Here is a 22,324-nt window from a genome sequence, read left to right as displayed (position 1 = left end):
ACATCCAAACAAACAGACAGAAAAGTACTGAAAATAAGGGTCACCTATTTCGGCGACCCAAAAATCACTCAAAGAGTGAAAACTTGGCGAAACGGAATGGCACTCCGTGGAGAACATATCTTCACCAGGCTGAATAGTTTACATTTTGTATGCCACTGATAGGACAGATCTGATTCCGGAGCTTAACCAAAATCGAATCAGCTTATTATTGTCACCTAACCAACTCTTCCACAACTTTTGGAGATAACATGCAAAACAGAGTTTTTGGCCCCATCTCTAAATGGTGAAGAATCACCTGAAAAATTCTCGAATCCGAATCCGGATTCAGATCTTCACCAAAATGGAAACATTTAGTCCTTGTCACACACCCAACATGTCCACCACGTTTCATCCGAATCCGTCCAAAACTTTTAGAGGTATCATACAATGTCATTTTTCGCCCCATCTCTCATCTATCTATAATTCCAGCAATGTGTGTGTGTGTGTGTGTGTGCGTGTGTGTGTGTGTGTGTGTGTGTGTGTGTGTGTGTGTGTGTGTGTGTGTGTGTGTGTGTGTGTGTGTGTGTGTGTGTGTGTGTGTGTGTGTGTGTGTGTGTGTGTGTGTGTGTCTGTGTCTGTCTGTCTGCGACCGCCGTTTCTTGACGACCGCCAGTCCGATCTGATTGAAACTTGCCAGGAATATTGCCGGGGCCCCGCAGATGTGCCTTTGAGGTTTGATATCAATTGGACAAGCGGTTCCCAAGTTACGACCATTTATCTGTCGGCCAATGACAAGACACGGTGCTATGACGTCACAATTAATGTTTATTTATTTGCTCGATCGACGGTCCGATCTGACTGAAACTTGCCAGGAATATTGCCGGGGCCCCGCGGATGTGCTTTTCAAGGTTTGATATTAATCGGACGAGCGGTTCCAAGTTACGGCCATTTATCTATCGACCGATGACAGGACACGGTGCTATGACGTCACGAATGACATCACAATTAATGTTTATTTATTTATTTATTTATTTATTATTTCTTTTGCACGATTGAAACTTGCCAGGAATATTGCTGGGGACCCGCAGATGTGCCTTTTCAAGGTCTGAGAGAGAGGCTGCACATACTGGCACTCACCTACGGACACGAACCTCCGGGCCCGCCCCTACGGGCCCGTACCAGTTGGTGAAGAATCAGTTAAAAATTAAATAATTATTGTATCCAGATCTGGATTCGGATCTTCACCAAAATTGAATGAGTTCTTCCGAGTGGCACTCCCAACCTGTCCACCAAGTTCCGTGTGAATCCATGCATAACCTTTTGAGATATTGTGTTATACATCGTTTTTGGCCGTATCTCTCAATGGTGAAGAATCAGTTTAAAATTCTCAGATCCAGATCTGGATTCGGATCGTCACCAAAAATTAGCCTTGCCGTCCTTGGCCAGTCACCTACACACGCAAGAAAATTCAAAACGATTGCTTGAAAACTGTGGCCAAAAATCGTGTGACAAACAGACAGACGAACAGACAAATGCTCCAGACCAACATACTTGGCAAAAATTATTTTCGCCAAGTAACAAGAAAAAGATGTCGTGCGGAGCACGATACTTGCAAAATCCACCCCCCCCTCTCCAAAGGTTACCATGGATACATCAAATTGTCCATTTCATTAAGATTAAAAGTCACAATCTTAATCAAAGCTCAGGCCAATTAGATGAAAATTTATTATTTTTCAGATTGAAATTTATGATTTTAGAAGTTTGACCTTAAGTTGACCTTTTGCCTCAAAAATAGTTGGTTTCCAAATTCAGTGACTCGCTTTGCAATTGCTTCTTAATTATCAGGATAATAGGATGCAAATTGACGATTTTTTCAGATTAAATTTGATCTTGAGTTGACCTTTGACCGTTTCACCTCAAAAGGAGTTGGTTTCCCAATTCAGTGAAGGACGATGCATATCTTGTTCAACTTTCAAGTCAATCGGATGAAAAATGACAATTTTAGATATTTTAACCTCAAGATGACCTTTGACCTCAAAATCGATCGGCTTCTCAGTTGAGACTACAACCACCACGACTTTGTAAAGTTTCCTGACAATCGGTTTGGAATTATGACCTGTCAGCGATTGACAAACAAACAGAATAACAAATTCGACTGATTAATATACTTGAAAAATCTTCGATTTTGCAAGTAACAAACAGACAAACAGACAGACAGGGGTGAAAACATAACCTCTGTCCACCTTGTGGTGGAGGTAATTAGTGTGTTACGATTTAAGCGCCCTCCATCTACTTTCTCAACAATCCTCTTGAAGAGTCTTTTTACTCAAGCTTCTGGGTCTCACTATCTGCTATGATCTTTCTGGGAAAGCCACATTTCCAACCTGGCCTCCAAAGCCAGTCGCCGACTGGGCATCCTCCGTCATGCAAAGTCCTTCCTTTGCACACCTGAACTCCTGACCACATACAAAGCTTTCGTCCACAGCCTGATGGAGTACTGCTCTCCGCTTTGGGCTGGTGCTCCCCCCTCACACTTAGCTCAGCTTCACGCAGTGGAAAGCATGGCATTAAGGATCATTGATATCTTCCATGAAGTAGCTGTTTTTTGGTTTGGGTCTGTTTCTGTCTCTGTCGCTGTCTCTCTCTCTTCCCACAGGCAGGTCAGTGGTCTTTCTGTCTTCTACAGTGTCCTCTCCGGCCTCGCACCCTCCCCCCCTCCCCCCTTGCCAAAATCACGAATCACTGCTCACCTTCACTCTTTCATTCCTATTTTTCCCACCTCTCGAACAAACTCCCACACTCTCTTTAATCCCACTCTTCTCTCCAGCTCCAGGTCTTCATAACAGCTGCTGTTCACCACCATCTCAACTCTTCTCCCATCCAATACCATGATCTTTTCTACCCCCATTAATCCACCCCAAACCCGAATCCTTCAAATTCCCTGCTTTCCTTCCTGAAAGGCCCTGTAGTGTACATCTTGTATACCCCGTGTACCCCGCTCCATCCCTCTCCCTTCCACAGATCTCCTTATATCTCTGTTCCCTACTGCTTTGTGCTTCCCTCTCCCACCCCTCTGTCTCTTTGTCTGTCAGTGACCAGGATATCTCAGAGTTATGGATGGATTCGGACGAAATTTGGTGGACAGGATGTATGTGTGACAAGGACGAAATGATTCGATTTTCGTGAAGATCCGAATTCAGAGACAAAAATGTTTTAAAATCCCACAAGTGATTCTTCACCATTGAGAGATCGGGCCAAAAACGATATATAGCACGATATCTCAAGAAGTTGTGGACGGATTCGGACGAAACTTGGTGAACGAGTTGGGTAGGTGACAAGAACAAGCTGATTCGATTTTGGTTAAGGTCCGGATTCAGATCTGGCCTATCAGTGGGATACGAAACGTAAACTGTTCAGCCTGGCGGAGGTGTGCGCTCTACCGATTGCTGTTCTAGTTCTTTTCGGTTATTATTTATCATCTTTGCCACGAGGTTCGTTCCGCCTTTGTTGTCTTGTCCGGTAAGTTATTTCTCTTTTATTAAGAGACAGTGCTGCCTCGCTCATGATTCTTGCAGCCCTGAACGGTTCTGTTTCATTGAATTGCCCTGGGGGTGGAATAAGTTGATAAATGTTAACACCTAATTGATAAAGGCCCTGTCACATCTTGACGTTTTAGCCAGCGTATGCCGACGTATGAAAAATTTGACGAATACGCTGGCACATATGGGTAAGTAACATATGGGTAAGTTTTGTATACGTTAAGAGCACGCTGCAGCACGCTGGCATACGTCGTAGTATGCCAAGCTCATCGACAAATATTGGGCATGCTCAAAATTTGTCGACGTATGCCAGCATATGACTCGCACGTTCTGCATACGCTGGCGATAAGTTGTAGGCACGTTATGCGATCGTTGACACACGTCGACACCCGTTACTTGTAAGTTACTCATAAGTCGAAATACGTCGAGGTAATGTCTAGCGTACCCGAAACGTATTTCTAACCTATGAGTAACGTGCTTTGAACCTATGTGTAACGTATCTCCAACGCATATTGACGTATGTAGATGTATTTGACGTCTTGCGGACGACCACAGAACTTACTGAACGTGTTTCTAACTTACAGCTACCATATAATGGCGTATTGGCAGTGTTTAGGGGAATTGGTATATAAAAAATTTTCTTGTTACTTTGTAATATGTTTTTATTGACTGTACATTATATTATTATACCTTTTTCAAAGTGTATGAATAAACATATATATTTATATGGACCCAAAGGGAGTCAGTGATTCCCATCCACATATATATATATATATATATATATATATATATATATATATATATATATATATATATATATATATATATATATATATTTCTATATAAAAATGAACAGCAGTTTTTTTTTATTTATGATCAAAGGTTATGACCACACTTATAACATAAAGATAAGGATAAACACAAAATATTATTAACCTGTTCGCTGCCAAGGGAAGTAACTAATGTCTAGACACTTCGATGTCAAGTGCGGTTATGATTTGAATCGTCGAGCGGCAGCCTTTTAATAGGCTACGCCACGTGATCGTCGGCGATATGCTGCCGCGCTATGCATAAGTTAGGCTATCGTTGGGCACAAGTTGTGAACGCCAACAACACGTTAAGCATTCGTTGGTATAAGTTCTCTATAAGTTATCGAAACGTTCTGTGTACATTACTAATACGTTATGCAGACGTCCAACACATTATTATACGCCCAAAACTGAAAAAAAATCAATAGTTCAGCGTACACCAGCGTTTTAGATAAATTTTGATACATTGCCATACGCTGGCTAAATCGTCAAGGTGTGACAGGGGCTTAACCGGTGGAGATATGGACAACGTTTTATGTTTAGGGCACACTTCCTGCTCAGGTGTGCACTTGAAAGGAAATTATTGTTCTCATGGTCATCCATGAAGCAATCAGTTTTGGCATTTGAGATTTCATGGCTGACTGTGGTTAAGCGAAGGCATGTGGCTAAAAACGTGACGGTATAATAAGTTTATACCGTACCCCCCAAAGCTGATTTGTTTTCACTTTGTGTGTGTTTTTTAAGCATTTCTCTAAGAAGTTGTGCTCCAAGATGATGTTTGAAGCAACTTGGCATGATTTATTGGTCGAATTCTGCAAAATCTTACATCAAGCTGAAAGGCTCAGTGTTTTTATAAACGAAGCACACGAGAATGTGCAGAAACATCTTTTGCTGTGTACAATTGCATTAAACTCATGCTGTGCAGGCTGCCGTCCACGACCGAGACCCTTCGGAGTGGAATCGTCCCATTAACTGGGTCTCTTTGGTGCTTGCACCCATGTGCACCTTTAGCTTTCAGAACTTCAGAGACAATTTGAAGGTCTGACATGCGGAAGGTGCACATGTGTCGAAGCAGCAAAGTAGACAGTTATAGGAGATGACCTGAAGTGGTCCAAGAGGTATACTTTTGAACAGTCAAAAAATAATTTTGAAGGCATTGAAAAGGCTGAAGCTTAAATGATGCAAGTTCATAGAAGCGAGGTTGTGTGGCAACAGTTATTTTTCAGTTTAACAGTTTCACTACACCTTGGCTGTTCTATAAACTTTCGACCCATACGTAATAAACTTGGGTTGGCTTGTTAGCATTCCTCTCTCGCTCCCTCCTGGAAGGTAAGGTCAGCGTTGCCAATGGAGGCCCGTGGAAATAATTATCCTGGGTGTTTTGCCTTCGGCTTCCCATGGATCAGAGTAGGAATTTGTCCACGAAGTCACCTCTTTTGTGAGACTCGATGGTATCTTTAAGGTCCATCAAGCAATGCTGGCAGATGGGATGCGCAGTTTCATGTTAATCCGAGAGACGGCTCACTTTGCCACTCAACACCCTGCATGAGAAACACCAATCCAACAGTTTATAGCCCAGTGGAGAATCGAACCCATTTGAGGCAACTCAAGGTAAGTGTGCTACAACTGCACCGTCCTGTCGGAGGAGCAATTTTTATGGGCTGGCAGGATAGCCTAGCGGTATGCACTCACCTCTGAGCTGTCTCACTGGGTATGAAGCTCCACTCAGGTATAAAATAGCATCATGATGTTTTGTAGGCTAACATCAATGTCTGTGCTATCCCTCAGATGGACATAAGACTTGGTGACCCATCTGCTCAGATTAGTTGGTGGATGTTAAAGATCACACTGGGAAAAGGAGGCATTGGCACCCTGAACAAATTGCAAATTAATTCCCTAATCTACAGGGCACAGCCACACTCCAGGCAAAAATATGATGCAAACCCAAAGCCATGTGCAGCATTTGGAAGAAGAAGAAGAAGAAGAAGAAGAAGAAGAAGAAGAAGAAGAAGAAGAAGAAGAAGAAGAAGAAGAAGAAGAAGAAGAAGAAGAAGAAGAAGAAGCAACTTGTAGACAATTTTCGCTGATGCCACATTTCTCATGATGCTCACTTCTGGGAAGCATGATGCTCGCTTCTCACACTCTCACTATGTCTCTCTGACAGGACTGTTTGGAGCCCCCACCCCCCACCCCAATCTACTTTCTCAACAACCTTCTTGAAGAAATCCTTTCTTTCAAGTTTCTGGGTCTCACTATCTTCCATGATCATTCCTGGGAAAGCCACATTTCCGACCTGACCCCCAAAGCCAGTCACCGACTGGGAATCCTCCATCGTGCAAAGTCCTTCCTCGGCCCACCTGAGCTCCTGACCACATACAAAGCTTTCGTTTGCAGCTTGATGGAGTACTGCTGTCCCCCTCTGGGCTGGTGCTCCTGCCTCACACCTTTCTTGGCTTCACACTGTGGAAACCAAGGCATTTAGGATCATTGGTATCTCCCGCGATGAGGCTGAGTTTTTGGGCCTCTCACTCTCTCACCGCAGGCGGGTCGGTCATCTTTCTGTCTTCTGCCATCTCCTCTCCAGTCTCGCCCCTCCCCCTGCTCTGTCTGCGATATCTCACCCCCATATTTCCGCAGGTTGCTCAACGTCCGCTAACAACCCCCTTATGGTAAAACTACCAAAATCACGAATCACTGCTCACCTTCACTCTCTCATTCCTCTTTTCCTCAGCCTTTGGAATAAACTCCCTCACTCTGTTCAATCCCATTCTTCCCTCCAGGTCTTCAAAACAGCTGTTCACCACCACCTGTTATCTTCCGCCATCTAAAACCTCAATCTTTTCTTCCTCCGTTAATCCACCCCAAACCCACCTCCTTCAAATTCCCTGCTTTCCTTCCTGAAAGTCCCTGTGATGTCCATCTTGTATACCCCATCCTCCCCACCCCATCTCCTAATGATCTCCCTTCCTCAGATCTCCCAATGTCTCTGTTCCCCACTGTTTTATCCTTCCTTCTCCTGCCCCCCCTTAACTCTGTGCGTTAACTCTCATACGAGCCTCGACAACGTACACAAAAAAATAAAAGCCATTGCAGAGGGCAAGTGATATGCAAGTAAACAAAGAGAATCTGCAGTGCGGCATTGAACGCCAGAAGTAGAATGGCTTGGAAAGACATACGTGTGTGAAACGTCGAAATATGTGAAACCATGTTATGTCGACAATCGAAATCCCATTGTGAAGGCCAAGTATTTAGACAAAATTTGTTTGGTTGGCGATGTTGACCCTTTTGAAGTAACGATGAGTGACTGGTCCTCGGATGTGAACCCATGAGCAGAAGTGGCGTATCATAACATTGTGAACCACAATGGCGCTCCGTAGAGCGCATACCATCCACCATGCTGTTGGGGAATTGCTCCAGAAGCTTCAAACCAGCACAGATAAGGTTCGATGAGGCAAAATATCCCATTCCTCGGGTAAGTTCTGACTTTTAAAAATTATTAAAGTAATGCACAGGAAGTTGTTCCGGGTGAAATAGTCGATTCGCTGTTGTGCCCTGTGGTGTCCCAGGGGATGCCAATGGAACTCTTGACTCGGTAATATTCTCGTCTCTATTACCGTCTGTACGCTATAGGGTCCAGCGATGTATCGATATAACGGTATAATTTTCAGCTCACCTGGAATGTAGTTCCGGGGAGCTCGTGGGATGGTGCGTCGTCCGTCCGTCCACAAATACTTGCAACTTCTTCTTCTCTGAAGCTACACATACAATTTCAATGAAACTTTAACACAATCTTCATCACCTGTGGTGGAGCAAAGTTTGTTCACGGCACAAAGAAAAATCGGGGTCTGAGGGAGTTTGAGAGGGGTTGCCCCCCCCCCCCTTAAAGAGGGGTTTGCTTTCTTCTAAAACTGCACATGCAATTCCAATGAAACTTCACTACAACCTTCATGACCCATGATGTACCAAAGATTGTTCACAGCATTAAAAAAAAAATTGGGTTTATGGAGGAGGGGGGGGTTGGGGGTGTGGTCCCTCCAAAATAGGTATTTGCTTTCTTCTCAGAAACTACACACTCAATTCCGATGAAACTTGACCACAATCTTCATCACCCGTGATGTACCAAAGATTGTTCACGGCAATGAGAAAGTCTGGGTCTCATGAGATGTAAAGGGGGGGGGGGGGGGCAACCCCAAAATGCATTCGCCTTCTCCGAAACTACGCACACAATTCTGATGACCACAACCTTCATCACCCGTAATGAAAAAAGTTTGTTCACGCTATTTAAAAAAACAAAATTGGGGTCTGGGGTGGGGGGGGCAAGGTGATCAGCACCCGAAAATAGGTATTTGCTATTGCTTTTTTATCACAGTTTGTTTGTTTTTTTTAATCACAAAACAGGACACAGTTTGTTCAAGCTTCCTGTGCCGGAAGTACAAAGCAGCTCCTGCTACGCTTCTCCCACTTCGCATCAGGCTGACATCCTGCATAACCAGATGCTGTTCATCATTGATGAAGTGTTCATGATACATTCCCCTTCCCCCCCCCCCCGTGCACTTCATGCCAGAGAAAGATGTTTGCAAGACATCACTGCAATCAGATAGCCTTTTGGAGGCAAAGCCTTTCTGTTCAGCGGGGATTTCAGCCAGGTCCTTCCCAAATGTACCATGATCCCCACCAGCCATCATTATCGACATCTGCCTCAAATATGTCGGAACATTTTCATCAAATTGTGCTCACTCAAAACGTGTGCAATCTCCCAGACCAGGAAAACTTCTCATGATGGCTGCTTCATCTTGGCAGTGGAATCCTTGTGGCCGATCTCCGGTCACCTGTAAGAGATGTCATTGAAGTACCTGCTGCATGCCTTGTAAAAGGTTCCCTGATCGAGGACGTTTTCACGAATACAACCAGCAAGGATAGATGCACCGGTGTCATCCCGTCTCCTAAAAACGACAACTGTCTGGCCATGAATATACTCGTCATGCAGATGTTTCTGGGTGAAACGGTCACTTACTTCAGCACAGGTTCAATTAAGTGGGGCAATGTTGAGGAGACAGAGAACTATCCTATGGAATTCATCAATTCCCTCACACCATCAGGGATGCCAGCTCACAACCTTAATGTCAAGGTTGGTTGTATCACCCTTGCCCTGCAACAGGAACTATGCAATGGTACCAGATCAGAGGCCGTCAATATGCACCAAAACTGTGTTAAAGCGAAACCGACTTCGAGGCCGAATTCTGGAAATCGAGTTCTCATACCTCGAATAAAGCTCACCCGAGTGACAAATGCTTGACTTCCCCGACTCTTGGCATACTCGATGACAGTCAACAAGGCACAAGGCCAGACATTCGACAACGTTAGCATTTACTTACATCAGCCAGTCTTCACCCATGGCCAACTGTACGCGCCATTTTTTCGAGGAAGGGCTCTTATGGATGTTCGAGTCAAAATTATTGACACCGAGACCCAAGGCAAATGCCAAGGCAAAATGGTCACACACATCGTCTCCCGTGAAGTTCTAGCACGAGGAAGTTGCAGGCTCAAAAACAGTTTTTGCGCCATTTTGAAACACTCCGTAATGTGCCGCACAGCGTTATGATTGAAAATGGACGCCACATGACACTGGACATTATACAGAATTTCCATGGGTTCCTGCTAGTCGTATCATATTGGTGTTTTTGGTCTCATTCATGCACTCATTTATTCAAAACTATTGTTTTAGGTCAAACTCTCTCAAGTGATGAACGTTATAAACAAAACAAAAACCCCCAAAATACCTGATATGAAGTGGTAAGAACATGTACGGGTATGTTTTTATGGGATGAAAGACTCTTGGCTGAGGTTAGAGGTCCACTGAGCATGCCTTTTCTCTCCAAGTTTTGTTTTCTCTCCTTGGTCCATGACCACGACGCAAGTCAGAAAAATACGGCCCGTGGGCCCTGGTCAGTTCCGACTTCATCGATATTGGATATATTCATTTACATTCATTGTTTTTATTCCGGCACAAATGAACTTCTTACTCATTAAGACTCATTATCTTTCTTACTGGGCAAAAATTCAGAAAAAAAAAAAAACGTTGCGATAACCTGTAGACATTGTTCCATGGAAGCATTATACCATTCAAAAAACAAAAACTACTAATACTCTTGGAGTTTTAGGACTTTGAAGATTAATTGGCCCTAATGAACTTCATACTCATTGAGACTCATTATCTTTCCTCCTGGACAAAAATTCGGAAAAAACGCTCAGACAAGCTGTGGACATTTTTCCATAGAACCATCATTATACCAAACCAGAGGCAAAAACTATGAATAGTCAACGACTTTTAGGACTTTGAAGATTAATTGATTAGACTAATTAACTAAGTCAATTGGTGGCAAATCTGAAATTTTATTGAGGGAAGTTCTGCGGCATCTCCCCAAGTATCATCCCTCCGAGTTTCAAGTCATTCTGACCACAGGTTGCAGAATAATGATCGAAAGATTGATTGTGGACAGACGGACAAGGACTCCCATTTTATGTCACTTCCTTCGGAAGTGACTAAAAATAGGACCGCCTGTCCTGAAGCTCACCTGGACGAGGAGCAACAATCACTCAAAAACTCCCTGCATACCCCCTTAGACCCTGATTTTGTTTTTTAATGCTGTGGCTAATGAAGGTTGTGGTCAACTTGCATTGAAATTGCAAATGCAGTTTTGGAGAAGAGAGCAAATGCCTATTTTGAGGTGGAGGGGGGGACTAAAAAAAATTAAAAACCCTCAGAATATCCCAAGACCCTGATTTTTTATTTTTCTATGCGATGAACAAACTTTGGTACATCACAGGTGATGAAAGTTGTGGTCAAGTTTTATAGAAATTGTGTGTGTAGTCTTGGAGAAGATAACAAATACCTATTTTAGGGGGAGGTGGGGGCAAACCTCCACACACCCACGTATACCCCCTTAATGAGAACAGATTTTGATGCGGTCAATACACCTTCGTTTGACATCAGATACGAAGCTTGTTGGCCAAGTTTCATCAAAATCGTGTGTTTTGCTCGAGCGATAATGACCGAAGTGTTTTCAGATTGACTGATGGACTCACTCACTCACCTACGGACACGCATAATCTCACCGGGCAAAAGTCCAGCAGGTGAACTAAAAACAACTTCTCGTCCCTATCTGATCTGTTTCAACACCCAAGCACTGCACCACTGTTAACCACTGTGCTGCTCACTGTCGGATCAACATCGATTGTAGGCTTCGTGAACTAAAAGCATTGAAAAATCACTCGGTTGTTGCAATCCACGCCATACCACTCTGTTGTTTCCACTGGTTACCTCTAAGATGGCGGCGTCTGTATGCGGAACGAATGTGACGTCATTGTAAAAAACCTCCCATACGTTTGGACAAAAGTTTTCTTGCTTGAGCTTCCTTGGGAAATAAAGATAAATGTCATTTGGCATCGTTTACCACCATTCATTGTAGCACCCACCAAATGCATAACTCATCCTTTCACGTATCTCGCATCCGATAACTCAAAACTTGTCCCCTTGTTGACAATTATAGCCAGTAAATTGGCATTGTCCAAAGGTGAAACACCGAACACCTGTAACTCCAAAAGTTGCACATTGTTACAGGAAAAACACACACGACGATTCCTTGTTAACAAGATCTAGCTAGACATCGAGGACCACCTGGCTTGTCAAATGAGTAGCAATTGGTACACACCATGATGTCTCATTTCCACTTCCAAAGGATCAAAAGATCATGAGCCATACGTTTAGCCTTCAACTTTTTAACGGTGTAATATCTTCCTAAATACTTACATTAACATTGATAGTAATAAAAACTTTTTCTTTGGTAGTCTTGGGGAGGGCATAATTACCTCCGCCATCGAACGTGGATGGAGATTATGATTTTCACCCACCCCCCCCCCCTGCCTGACTGTGTGTTTGTGAGCAGGATATCTTTTGTGGACAGGTTGGGTGTGTGACAAAGACGAATTGATTAGATTTTGGTGAAGATCCGGATCCGGATACTAGAATTTTATTGTACCACGTTCTGTATTGCTGAAGGAGTCTCCTGACATGGTTTTGCACTGGGTGGTTTGCCATTGCCTTCCTGGTGCTCATCACGGAAGGAATTTGGTAGTTGGACAGGATGCTGGAGACCTTCCTCACTGATACTTTTTGAGTGAATCCCCCGCCCCCACCGGTCCACCAACTGCTGTGCTGTCAGACAGGACATCCAGCTTAATGGCCTACGCAGATGACGCACTCGCTGGTGAAAAACTGTCTGCGAAGCAACAATCCGAGAGTTTATGGCCTGGTCGGATCGAACCCAGACGAGCAGACTACCTGCGAGCCATCCTACCAGCCATTATAAAGTGTAAAGTTTGTAAAAGATAAGCTTTTCCTCGAAGATTGCTTTGGTTTCTTCGCTGTATATATATATATTTTCGCACTTTGTACCGTGTATATGAATACCAGTATGTATGTGTGTGTATGTATATATATATATATATATATATATATATATATATATATATATATATATATATATATATATATATATATATATATACATACATATATACAGGGGGCTGCAAAAGTAGGTATACAGTAAGGATTATACCAGTATTACCAGTATTATAATAGTGGTGCTGGGATTCATTTAATACTAGAATTCATTTAATTCATTAAAATCATTAGAACATTTGAGGGATTAATATGTTTTTTATTGGTATGTTATTATTGATATGCTTGTATAATCAATAAAATACGTTTTGTTTTTCATTTCTGTATACCAACTTTTGCAGCCCCCTGTATATACATATATAAATAAATATATGTATATATGCAGTATGAGTGCATATATATATATATATATATATATATATATATATATATATATATATATATATATATATATAATGACGATCGATGCGACGACAACAGGATGACACGACTCACGACGAGCCCATGGCAGGTGGTGCACTCCGCAACAAGTAAGAGGTCCAAGAGGTCTCGCTCTCACGCCCGAGGGGTCTACAAAGCACCGTAACTTGGCGCTTCCGACTGTCCTTGGCGTTTCTCGAGTGGGCATCGGGCCAGGGGAACACAGGGTACCGGCGTTGCACACAGCCCAGGAGGGAAGCGGACGTGGACGGGTCAACTCAAGCGCCGGGTGTGGCACCGACACCTTTGGGATTCCAAACCTTGCTCCAGAGCCAAAGTTTGATCTCACCCACGGAAGCACCTGCTCCCCATGAGGCGATGGCCGACTCGAGCTTTTTCTCAATCCGTGCATCCGACGTGCCACGGTCATGAAGAAAAGCTTCCATGGGAAAGATTGGCGAGGAGATAGAGTCGATTTGGGCATGGTGCCCATCGCATCCTTCATCCGACCGTTGCAAGTCGCCGAAGCACTCGCTCGCTTCCACCCTCACAATCCCAATTCTAAACAAGTGCACAGAAATAGATTGACTTGACAGCCTCATTGTTTTGCCTGGTTACCATGCTTTCACCACGCTTCGCACAACACTGCAGTAATAGTCGCAGCCTTGTCAAACAAACACGATCAAAACGACACATCTTGCGTGATGTCAGCGGCACCATGCGGACCTCAAACTGGCGCAATAAATCACGATACAAGCTGGTTCTCAGGAAATGCAAACAAAAGATCACAGTGGGCCAGCTCGGCCAATAAAACTGCCGTACAACATTTCCTTGCTCCTCCATCATGACGCCAATTCCATGGACACACAACTGTCAATCACAGGCAATGGTCTCCGCAAGAATCACAAGTTGACTATTCCCTTGTTCAGATGTATTGCAGACAAGGCGTGTGTGTGTGTGTGTGTGTGTGTGTGTGTGTGTGTGTGTCTGTGTGTGTGTGTGTGTGTGTGTGTGTGTGTGTGTGTGTGTGTGTGTGTGTGTGTGTGTGTGTGTGTGTGTGTGTGTGTGTGTGTGTGCACGTTGTCTTCCTTTGTCTATGAATGATGCTTTTAATCAAGACAAGATTAAATGGCTGGCATTTGCTCATCGTTGGAAATTGATCCAGTTATGCGCAATCCTTTCTGCAGTGATCTTTGTGACTTTCCTTGGGACAATTTGCATTGTACTCCAACAAACGAACAACAAACAGTACAAGGCTTTGTTCATTCACACAGAGCGTACCAAGGCAAAAACCACCCAAGTTTTAACTGGCAACGAATGGATTTAGCCAAAACTCGACCCACCCAGAGGATTTGAAAAAGAGGAATTTGGACCGAGGCCCTGATATAACGCAACACATGGCCAAGTGTTGTGAAAGATTGCTTTCAATATTCCTTGTCGACAATCAAAAGCAGACCGGACAGCCATCTGACATGAAATATTTGCACCCTTCGAGATGGTTGTGGAGTGAGCATGGAGCATGAGAAGTCCTCAGCAAGTTCATGTACTGACGATAAACTGGGGAGGTCATAGAACACCTTACCCTGTGCAGTCTTGAGAGAAAAAACAAAAACAAAAGAAATGGGCGGGGGTCTTCAAGCAGCAAATACGATTGTTCGAGATGATGTAAAATGACGTCACATTGTGCCCAAGTACTATTAAACAGAAGGCTTTTCGAAAGTGCCAACAAGGAGATTTAGAGTATGTTCTCCAGTGTTCAAATGTATAATTCAATTGATATGAAATGAAATTTTTCAAGGTTGTCGAAAAACAAAAATTCCAGTTGACCGCCATTGATGCGGAATCTTTTCACCACCTTATCGAATGTGTTACATTAGTTCTTCATGCCCGTTGTTTGTGTCCTTTATGACGTTCTTAAAATCAGTAAGCTTCTTGTTCTCAATGATTTTCAATTTTGTTTCGCTGCCAGACAGGCATACAGGGTAAAAAATATTATCTCACTCGATGCCACGTGCACGATCGGGACACTAAAATTTGCCGATTGCTAAATTACAGGATCGTTTTCCGATTTATGTTGCAATTCGTGTTCAAAATATAATATTCTATTTAAATGAAGTTGATCCTCAGTCACAAACTGACGTCTGTACACAAAAGGACAGACAGACAGAAGTGAACCAATTGCTTTACCCCGCTCTTCGTTTCGCACTCTCGTGGTAACAAGTCAGACTGACATGACAGAGAATGGTATTACACGTTTTTACTATTCGAAGTTAATTTTTCTAGAATCATTTGTTTAAAATGTTTTGGACGTTTTGACTACTATGGCTGATTACTAGCCACTCAGTCTGTTTTTGTTACAATGAACTGAGCAAGGTTGTTTTGAGCTAGAGGGTGCAGGCAGCATCGTGGCAAATTTGCTGGCTGATGTTTATAACTGTAGAATGTAGGAATGTTTTGTCCTTTTAAAATAATGTATTAATGCTTTGTTAGTCCTGACTGTTAATTTTTACATGACACTCTTCCCCACCCCCCCCCCCCCCCGACAATGTTGGAGAACGTTAAGAATGAATGATTACATGATCATGGACTGTGTCAACACAGGATGCATATGCATGAACCAGAACTAGATTCGACTGATGATAACATGGCAGAGGATTGCACTGCAGGATATAAGAGCAAGAACAGCTATATGGATCGTTTGCATTGGCTGTCGTCAAATGGATCCCATCTCCAGGTAATTTCTGTAGACTTAGGATCAAAGGAAGCGAGATAGCATTAATGAGAGGGTGCACGAGCTGAGGTGCGGTAAAGAAAAGACAGAACAGAAGTTTAAATGCTAATTGGACAGGTACCTGGATGTATTGAAGACAGAGGTGTATGGGGGATATTGGCAGGACTTGTAGGTATTGCTTGTGTGTGGATAGGTGATGGATACTGGGGTTGATGCAGTGCAGGAATGATTGGCCAAATAGCCTCCTGCTCCACCAGCATTCCTTGTGTGTGTTGGTGAAGAGCTAGACTCAGAACTTGGTGATAGAGGCCTGATAGAACCTCTCAGGTGGATCTCAGTACTACCTGAGCTGCAGTGACGTGATGGGAGTATGGGGGTACGAGCTGTCGCCACAAAAGCAAAAACGTGAATTACTGTCTTAGATGAGATGTGATATTGTTGCGGAGCCGGGCGTCGGCCGCGAGCACGACCGCTAGATGGAGCTGCAGAGTCGGCTCGACCAATCGCCCGGAATTTAGATCATACCTTTTCAGAAAACTCCGGAAAAGTACAGGTCCCTTATTGGACCGAAGTTTGCCAATAGACAGACCACGTGGGGTAGGGTCGATTGCCAATTTCAATTTACCTAAATACCGACGTGGTCCAACCTACCGGGGAAATTCACCCTTGACGGCACCCGTACGGAATGAGCCGCTTTGCATACTCGAACCACGTGCAATCTGAGCAGTTTGATCGCCGAGATCCGTCGGTCCCAAATATCCAATTACATCGGCAACGGCCTGGCTAGTTTCCAACACGCAGCACGCTAAATCAATGAAGGAAGACACGAACGAGCTGAAACATTTCACAAATGGGGATGTTTATTTACAATAATGATTGGGGAACGAGGGAAGCACGCAAGAGCAGAGTTAAACCGAATATTAATGAATGCACGTATATACAAGCTAAAATCACTTATACAATTCACTACTTAACTGACTGGCACCACGAACACACATACGCACACACCCAAATGGTCTTTATTGAGGCCTATCTCGGACCTGTTCGCCTCGTGCGGTCTTCAAGGACCAGGTCCTCGGGGCAGAACTGGACCCCCAGCACGATCCGGATGATCAAGAGGATCCAGACGCCCACACGACCGGGCTCCGGGCGAACGAAGTGGGCAGGGCGAAAGCTGGCAGGAGAAGACCCTTTCTGGCACCGACCACTCCGTGCGCAGATGCTTTTAGAACTCAAATCGCCCTGCGTGCAGGTAAAAGCTTATATTTTACAAACACTTCTTGCCAGAACCAGAACCAGAACCCGTACGCGCACTTCTTACCAGGACCAGAACGACGACGAACGCGCAGACCACGCCAGACCCAGAACCACCGAACACGCAGACTGCGCCTATAATTATATCCCCCTCTTCAGAGGGGGGGGGTGCCTCCTCGCAACCCTCCCTCTCACTGGCTGGTTTTGGCGTGCAAAATTGCTCTTCGTCTCTCACACTGGCCAAAACGGGCGGCAAGCTCCTTGATTAACCCGGGGGCGTGGTGACGTCATGCAGAGCCCTTTCCTCCTGTCGTGGGATCTGATTGGCCGGGTAACGGTCACCTCACTTATTGCACGCTGATTGGTCGAGGGCCGCCGCGCGGCTCCTCCTTGAATTCCGCCCACCATGACTTCGGCCAGATCGAGGTGAAGGAAGCGAAGTGAAGGTGAGGGTGATGCGGTGTGGTCGGCGTTGATGTTGGGGGTTTAAAAATAAAAGAAAATCCCTGACTAACTACGCAGCGCAAGAACATTTAATCACCCATTAGACCAGGGACGGGACCCTAACTGGCAACACGTACTTACCGATATAACTGATCTATATGACCTGTATGTTGTGTGATCATGGCTTCCAGATTCGCAACAATATTAGCTCAATTAGAGGGGTGGAGGGGTGGAGGGGTGTAGTGGTTGAGGGGTGTCATGGTTGAGTCATGCTGGCAACACCCATTCAGCAGAAATGTGTTCAAGTTTTGGTGATTCTCCTCTCTGGCATTGCTGCTGATGTGGCACTGGGCTATTGAATCCACATGAATGACACTGGAGAGATCCATCTGTTCGTGGAGGAAGTACGTGACGTGATGTTTCCCTTTTGGATGATGCACACGCAAGTCAGAGTATTGATTTGCTTCACTATTTCCTGACTAGCTATGGAATTAATATATGGCTAAAGAATGGCTGCTTGTGTTTCCACAGACATAGTGCTTGTGTGCGATATGACACACCAGTTTCCGGCACTTATATTCGCAAAGCAATGTGACCCACAGCAGCTAATCAATGAATTATTGAATATACATACATATATATATACATATATATATATATATATATATATATATATATATATATATATATATATATATATATATATATATATATATATATATACACACACACACTTGGAAGGAGACTGTGAACAGCAAAAAAATATTCAATTAACGTCAGATGTCAGCCATTATAAAACTTGCAGTGTTAATGTATATGGACACTTGGTTTGGATGTGGGAAAAGAGAATGGCAAAGAGAGTGGATAGATTGAGAGAGGAAAAGAGGTGGACCATGGCTGAGATGGGAAGCTTTTGGAGAGTGAAGAGAGTTGGCTGAGGACAGGGGGTAGTGGAAGAGTATCGTGGTCAAAGCAGGGCAGAAAATTAGTGACATTGGACTTCACCCCTTATTAAGGGAAGTGAAGAAGGAGGAGAAGACCCTCTGGTGCCTTTCCGACACACTGGACATTGTACTGATGTCAAAGTGAAAAAGTAGGTAGGTGAAAATGCTGCAACAGTCCGGGGACCAAGCTCGTAGACACCATTCTTTTGTGGCCAGATTGAACCTTCGCATTAGCTGGTACTAAAAGGGGCTATCTTGGTTTGGCTGCTCTGCTCAAATAACCCATACAGCAAGAGGAGTGTGTGCTGGGGCTAAGGTAGAGATGGTGAATGTTGGAGACAAAGCTCGAGCTGCTTGAAAAGAACCGTTGGCCGTGTGCTGCCACCCAAAGCGACAAGATAGTGAATGAGTGCTGCTTGGTGACAACAGCCGGAATGTGGCTGTTCCCTCCATGTAGTTTCACTCCTTCATGACTCTGAAAACAACAAGTCGATATCGCATTTGCCAGGATAAACATTCGCCAAAACACCGGCCACTTGTACATTTTGGTGGAGGAATTAAACTAAGAAATTAACACTTTTTTTAATCAAACTAACACTCACACACACACTATTCAATTCATGTGTACAAAGTCTAGTCTCATGGAAGGGTGAGGTAACAGAGGGTATAATGCAACATATTGATAGAGGGGCAGTAGGCCAAATTATGAATGGAACAATGAGATGAATGGACAGGAGGAAGAGAGAGAAGAGGGAAGAAAACATAGTCGGTCACTTAACCACATCATTTTAAATTAATAATTGAGGTTATCACAGAGGAAATGTGATTGTAAACATTTGCACCTGTGGGGCTACACACCTTATCACCGAAAACCGAGCACCTTATCACCCAAACACATCATGCCTCCTCTTCTACACACTCCAACTCTCCTGGCGCTATTTCTCATCTCCTCTCAATCTTACCGGCCTTACCGGCTTCCATTTTGTCATGTGCAGTCATAAAGTCAGCCCTCATTTTAGCCATGAAGCTTGCCATCATGGTCATCAAGTCTCCCGTCTCTGCCATGGGGGGAAAAATTGGGTCAACTGGAGTTGGGGAGGTGGTCCATGAACTTCCCTGTAGAGGGGACACTGCATGGTGGAAACAGCTCTATGATGACTTACACATCGGTATTCATCTGCTGTGCCTCCTTTTCACACACTTCTTTCTCTATGGAAGTTTGGTTTTTAAAATTTTCCATCAATTTATTTCACAAATTTGGCATCAAAGTTTTATTTTAAACAGTTTTTTTTATTTCATTTTTATTTCTTCGAATGGCTTTGCTTGACAGCAATCACAGCTTCTTGTCCAACTTTTGCTCCTGAAAATTAATGTATGATTGTTGGATTCAAACCAGGGTCGTGATCCCACTCCTGACACCAATGTATTGGTCGATCGTGGATGGAAACAAGGACAAATCTTCCACCTGGTAAGTCACCAATTTAATGATGGATGGTTCTTGGGGGCCTATACTGTCCACCAGGAAAAACAAACATCTTTACTTCAGTTTCTGACCTACAGAAACTCCAACCTCACCATCACCTGCACTCGTACCGATACCCATCCCACGAAACTAATGTCTGCACCCGTTTTATTCAGTCCATCACCCATCCCCTCCGCACCTCCACTGCCATCAACACACTCCACACTCACACCATCTACACGCACTCCTCCCCCCACACTTCCACCACTGCCTGCACCCACCAACCCCCAAATAACCCCTGCTGAGACCAACCCACCAAATGTGACAATCACTCATCAATAAATCCCCCACTCATCGACAATTCCCACAAAGTTTTTGTCCCTTTCCTCAACTCATCCACCAAAGCCCTTAGACGTGCAACCTCCGAGCATTTATCACAAGAAATAGCAATGCACCCACCCTCCCCCGTCACCACCAACCTGGGCACTGCCCACATAAAATACTCAATACACTCTTTATAACAGCTTATGCATTTGTCCCTGGTTTTGCACTTATCCAGTGATAGATGCCTTGTCTCATCCTCCTCTTCGTATTTTTCAGGCTTATACCCACTGTCGGTTTCGGGTTGATCATCATGATAGATTCGTCATTTAACTGATCCCTCTCTCCAATGACATTCCTCGGTGAGCCCCCATTATGAAGTCCACTCTGTCCATGAAGTGGATCACTACTTGCTTTGGTGTGCAAAACTAACACGCCAGCGCATGGGACACTGACAGTTTCTGCTACTCTGCTTTGATGGCCTGAATCTTCGTATTTAATTTCATCATTTGTCATTCACTCATTTATGAGGACCCGCTTCGATCAGGTTTGAGCCATTATGAGTGGTGACGCAGGCAGTATCTCCAATTTTGAACAGCTTATAAGCAGACGGTAGTTCTGAAAGTGACATATAATATCGGCACTAAATAAATTGGCACATCACTTTGGTGGATGAAAGATCAAGCATCACCACTGGCTCATCTGTGCTCCTGACTGCTCGCCTTGCAAGGACAGAGGGAAAACTACAACCCTTCAAATACATACAATATATGTACCTCAGTTGGACAGAATATAAGTGTTCGGGAAAGGTTGAATGAGATGTCATTCAAATAAATAAATATATATGTATTTTTTTTATTTCTTTCATCTCTGCTGGGGAACCCTCTAACTAAAGGCATTTACACGTTGTCAGAGATGCTCACGGAAGACTTGTGAAGGAAGCATTTGATAGTTCCTGATCGAACACAAAGCTTTGGTGCGATTTCATGAAAGAACAACTTGTTACTCCTACACTTGATATACCTTTGGACCAATCTCAGAGCATGGAGCAGTACAACGAAAGCTTGTGGAGTTTATTAATTGGAAAACTAGCATTCAGGTGATGGGGTGCAAGCTACTATATAAAATTAATATCTAGTTGCAAAACTCTTTGTCTTTATGCTGTGCTTTGAGATGCCTGTGCTGCATCTAAAAGCACGTTCTTTTCAATAAACAACTTTAAACTGATTGATTGGTCTACTTGTACCAAAATCAACTGTATATGCTGGTATTTGGGAATATTATATAGTACTCAGTGTCTGCAGTGCATCATGGTTATACCTGGTCCACAAATCAATTGCTGTAAAAATCAGGTTTGCATTGCGATTGTATAATGGATCATTATATTTTTGCTTATCACATTAGAGACTATGTTTGCAAGATATTAGAGTATGGAAACCATTGCAGTCAGGTCTATTTAACAGTCCGCTTCCTCTGTTAAATGACATTTTGCCGATACTTATCACCGGGACCAACAATTATTAGTCCAAACTCAGGGAGATACAAATAAAAAGCAAACCACAGTTTTGCCGCATCTGCTTCAGCACCCTATGGCATCTTGTGAAATCAAAAACTATAGAAATAACGTTGGCTCCAATCTTGCCAAGAGAGCTCCAAAGGAACAGCTGGATTGGTCTGTTGGCATTGGGTTGGAGTGTTAGTATTCCCATCTGGGTTGGCTGTTAGTGTTCCCATCCCATCTGCAACCACTGACCCATGATGCAGAGAACCTAGATTCAAGTATGTATTTGTCTATTGTGTACTAATGTACTCATAATTCATGTAAAATAACAGCGATATCTATGATCCAAGTCTTGCCTGTGATATGTGCACAAGTTGCCTTGAGCCATATATCACTTGTACAGAAAGGAACTTCAGAAATATATATATATATATATATATATATATATATATATATATA

The 22,324-nt window shown here is 43.6% G+C and overlaps 1 long non-coding RNA gene across 1 annotated transcript; it reads left to right on the top strand.

Annotated features, from left to right (window-relative positions):
* The first annotated feature begins 15,356 nt into the window (after positions 1-15,356).
* LOC147016502 (uncharacterized) lies at positions 15,357-21,591 on the top strand. The gene is made up of 4 exons (XR_015049072.1): positions 15,357-15,452; positions 15,810-15,942; positions 19,978-20,049; positions 20,644-21,591. It is a non-coding gene; the product is annotated as an uncharacterized LOC147016502 (long non-coding RNA).
* Positions 21,592-22,324: the final 733 nt, after the last annotated feature.

Source organism: Eptatretus burgeri, chromosome 11, assembly GCF_056783735.1.
Source record: "Eptatretus burgeri isolate ZD-2024b chromosome 11, Ebu_testis_v1, whole genome shotgun sequence".
NCBI classification, from domain to species: domain Eukaryota; kingdom Metazoa; phylum Chordata; class Myxini; order Myxiniformes; family Myxinidae; genus Eptatretus; species Eptatretus burgeri.
This window is presented reverse-complemented; position numbering and strand designations above follow the sequence as displayed.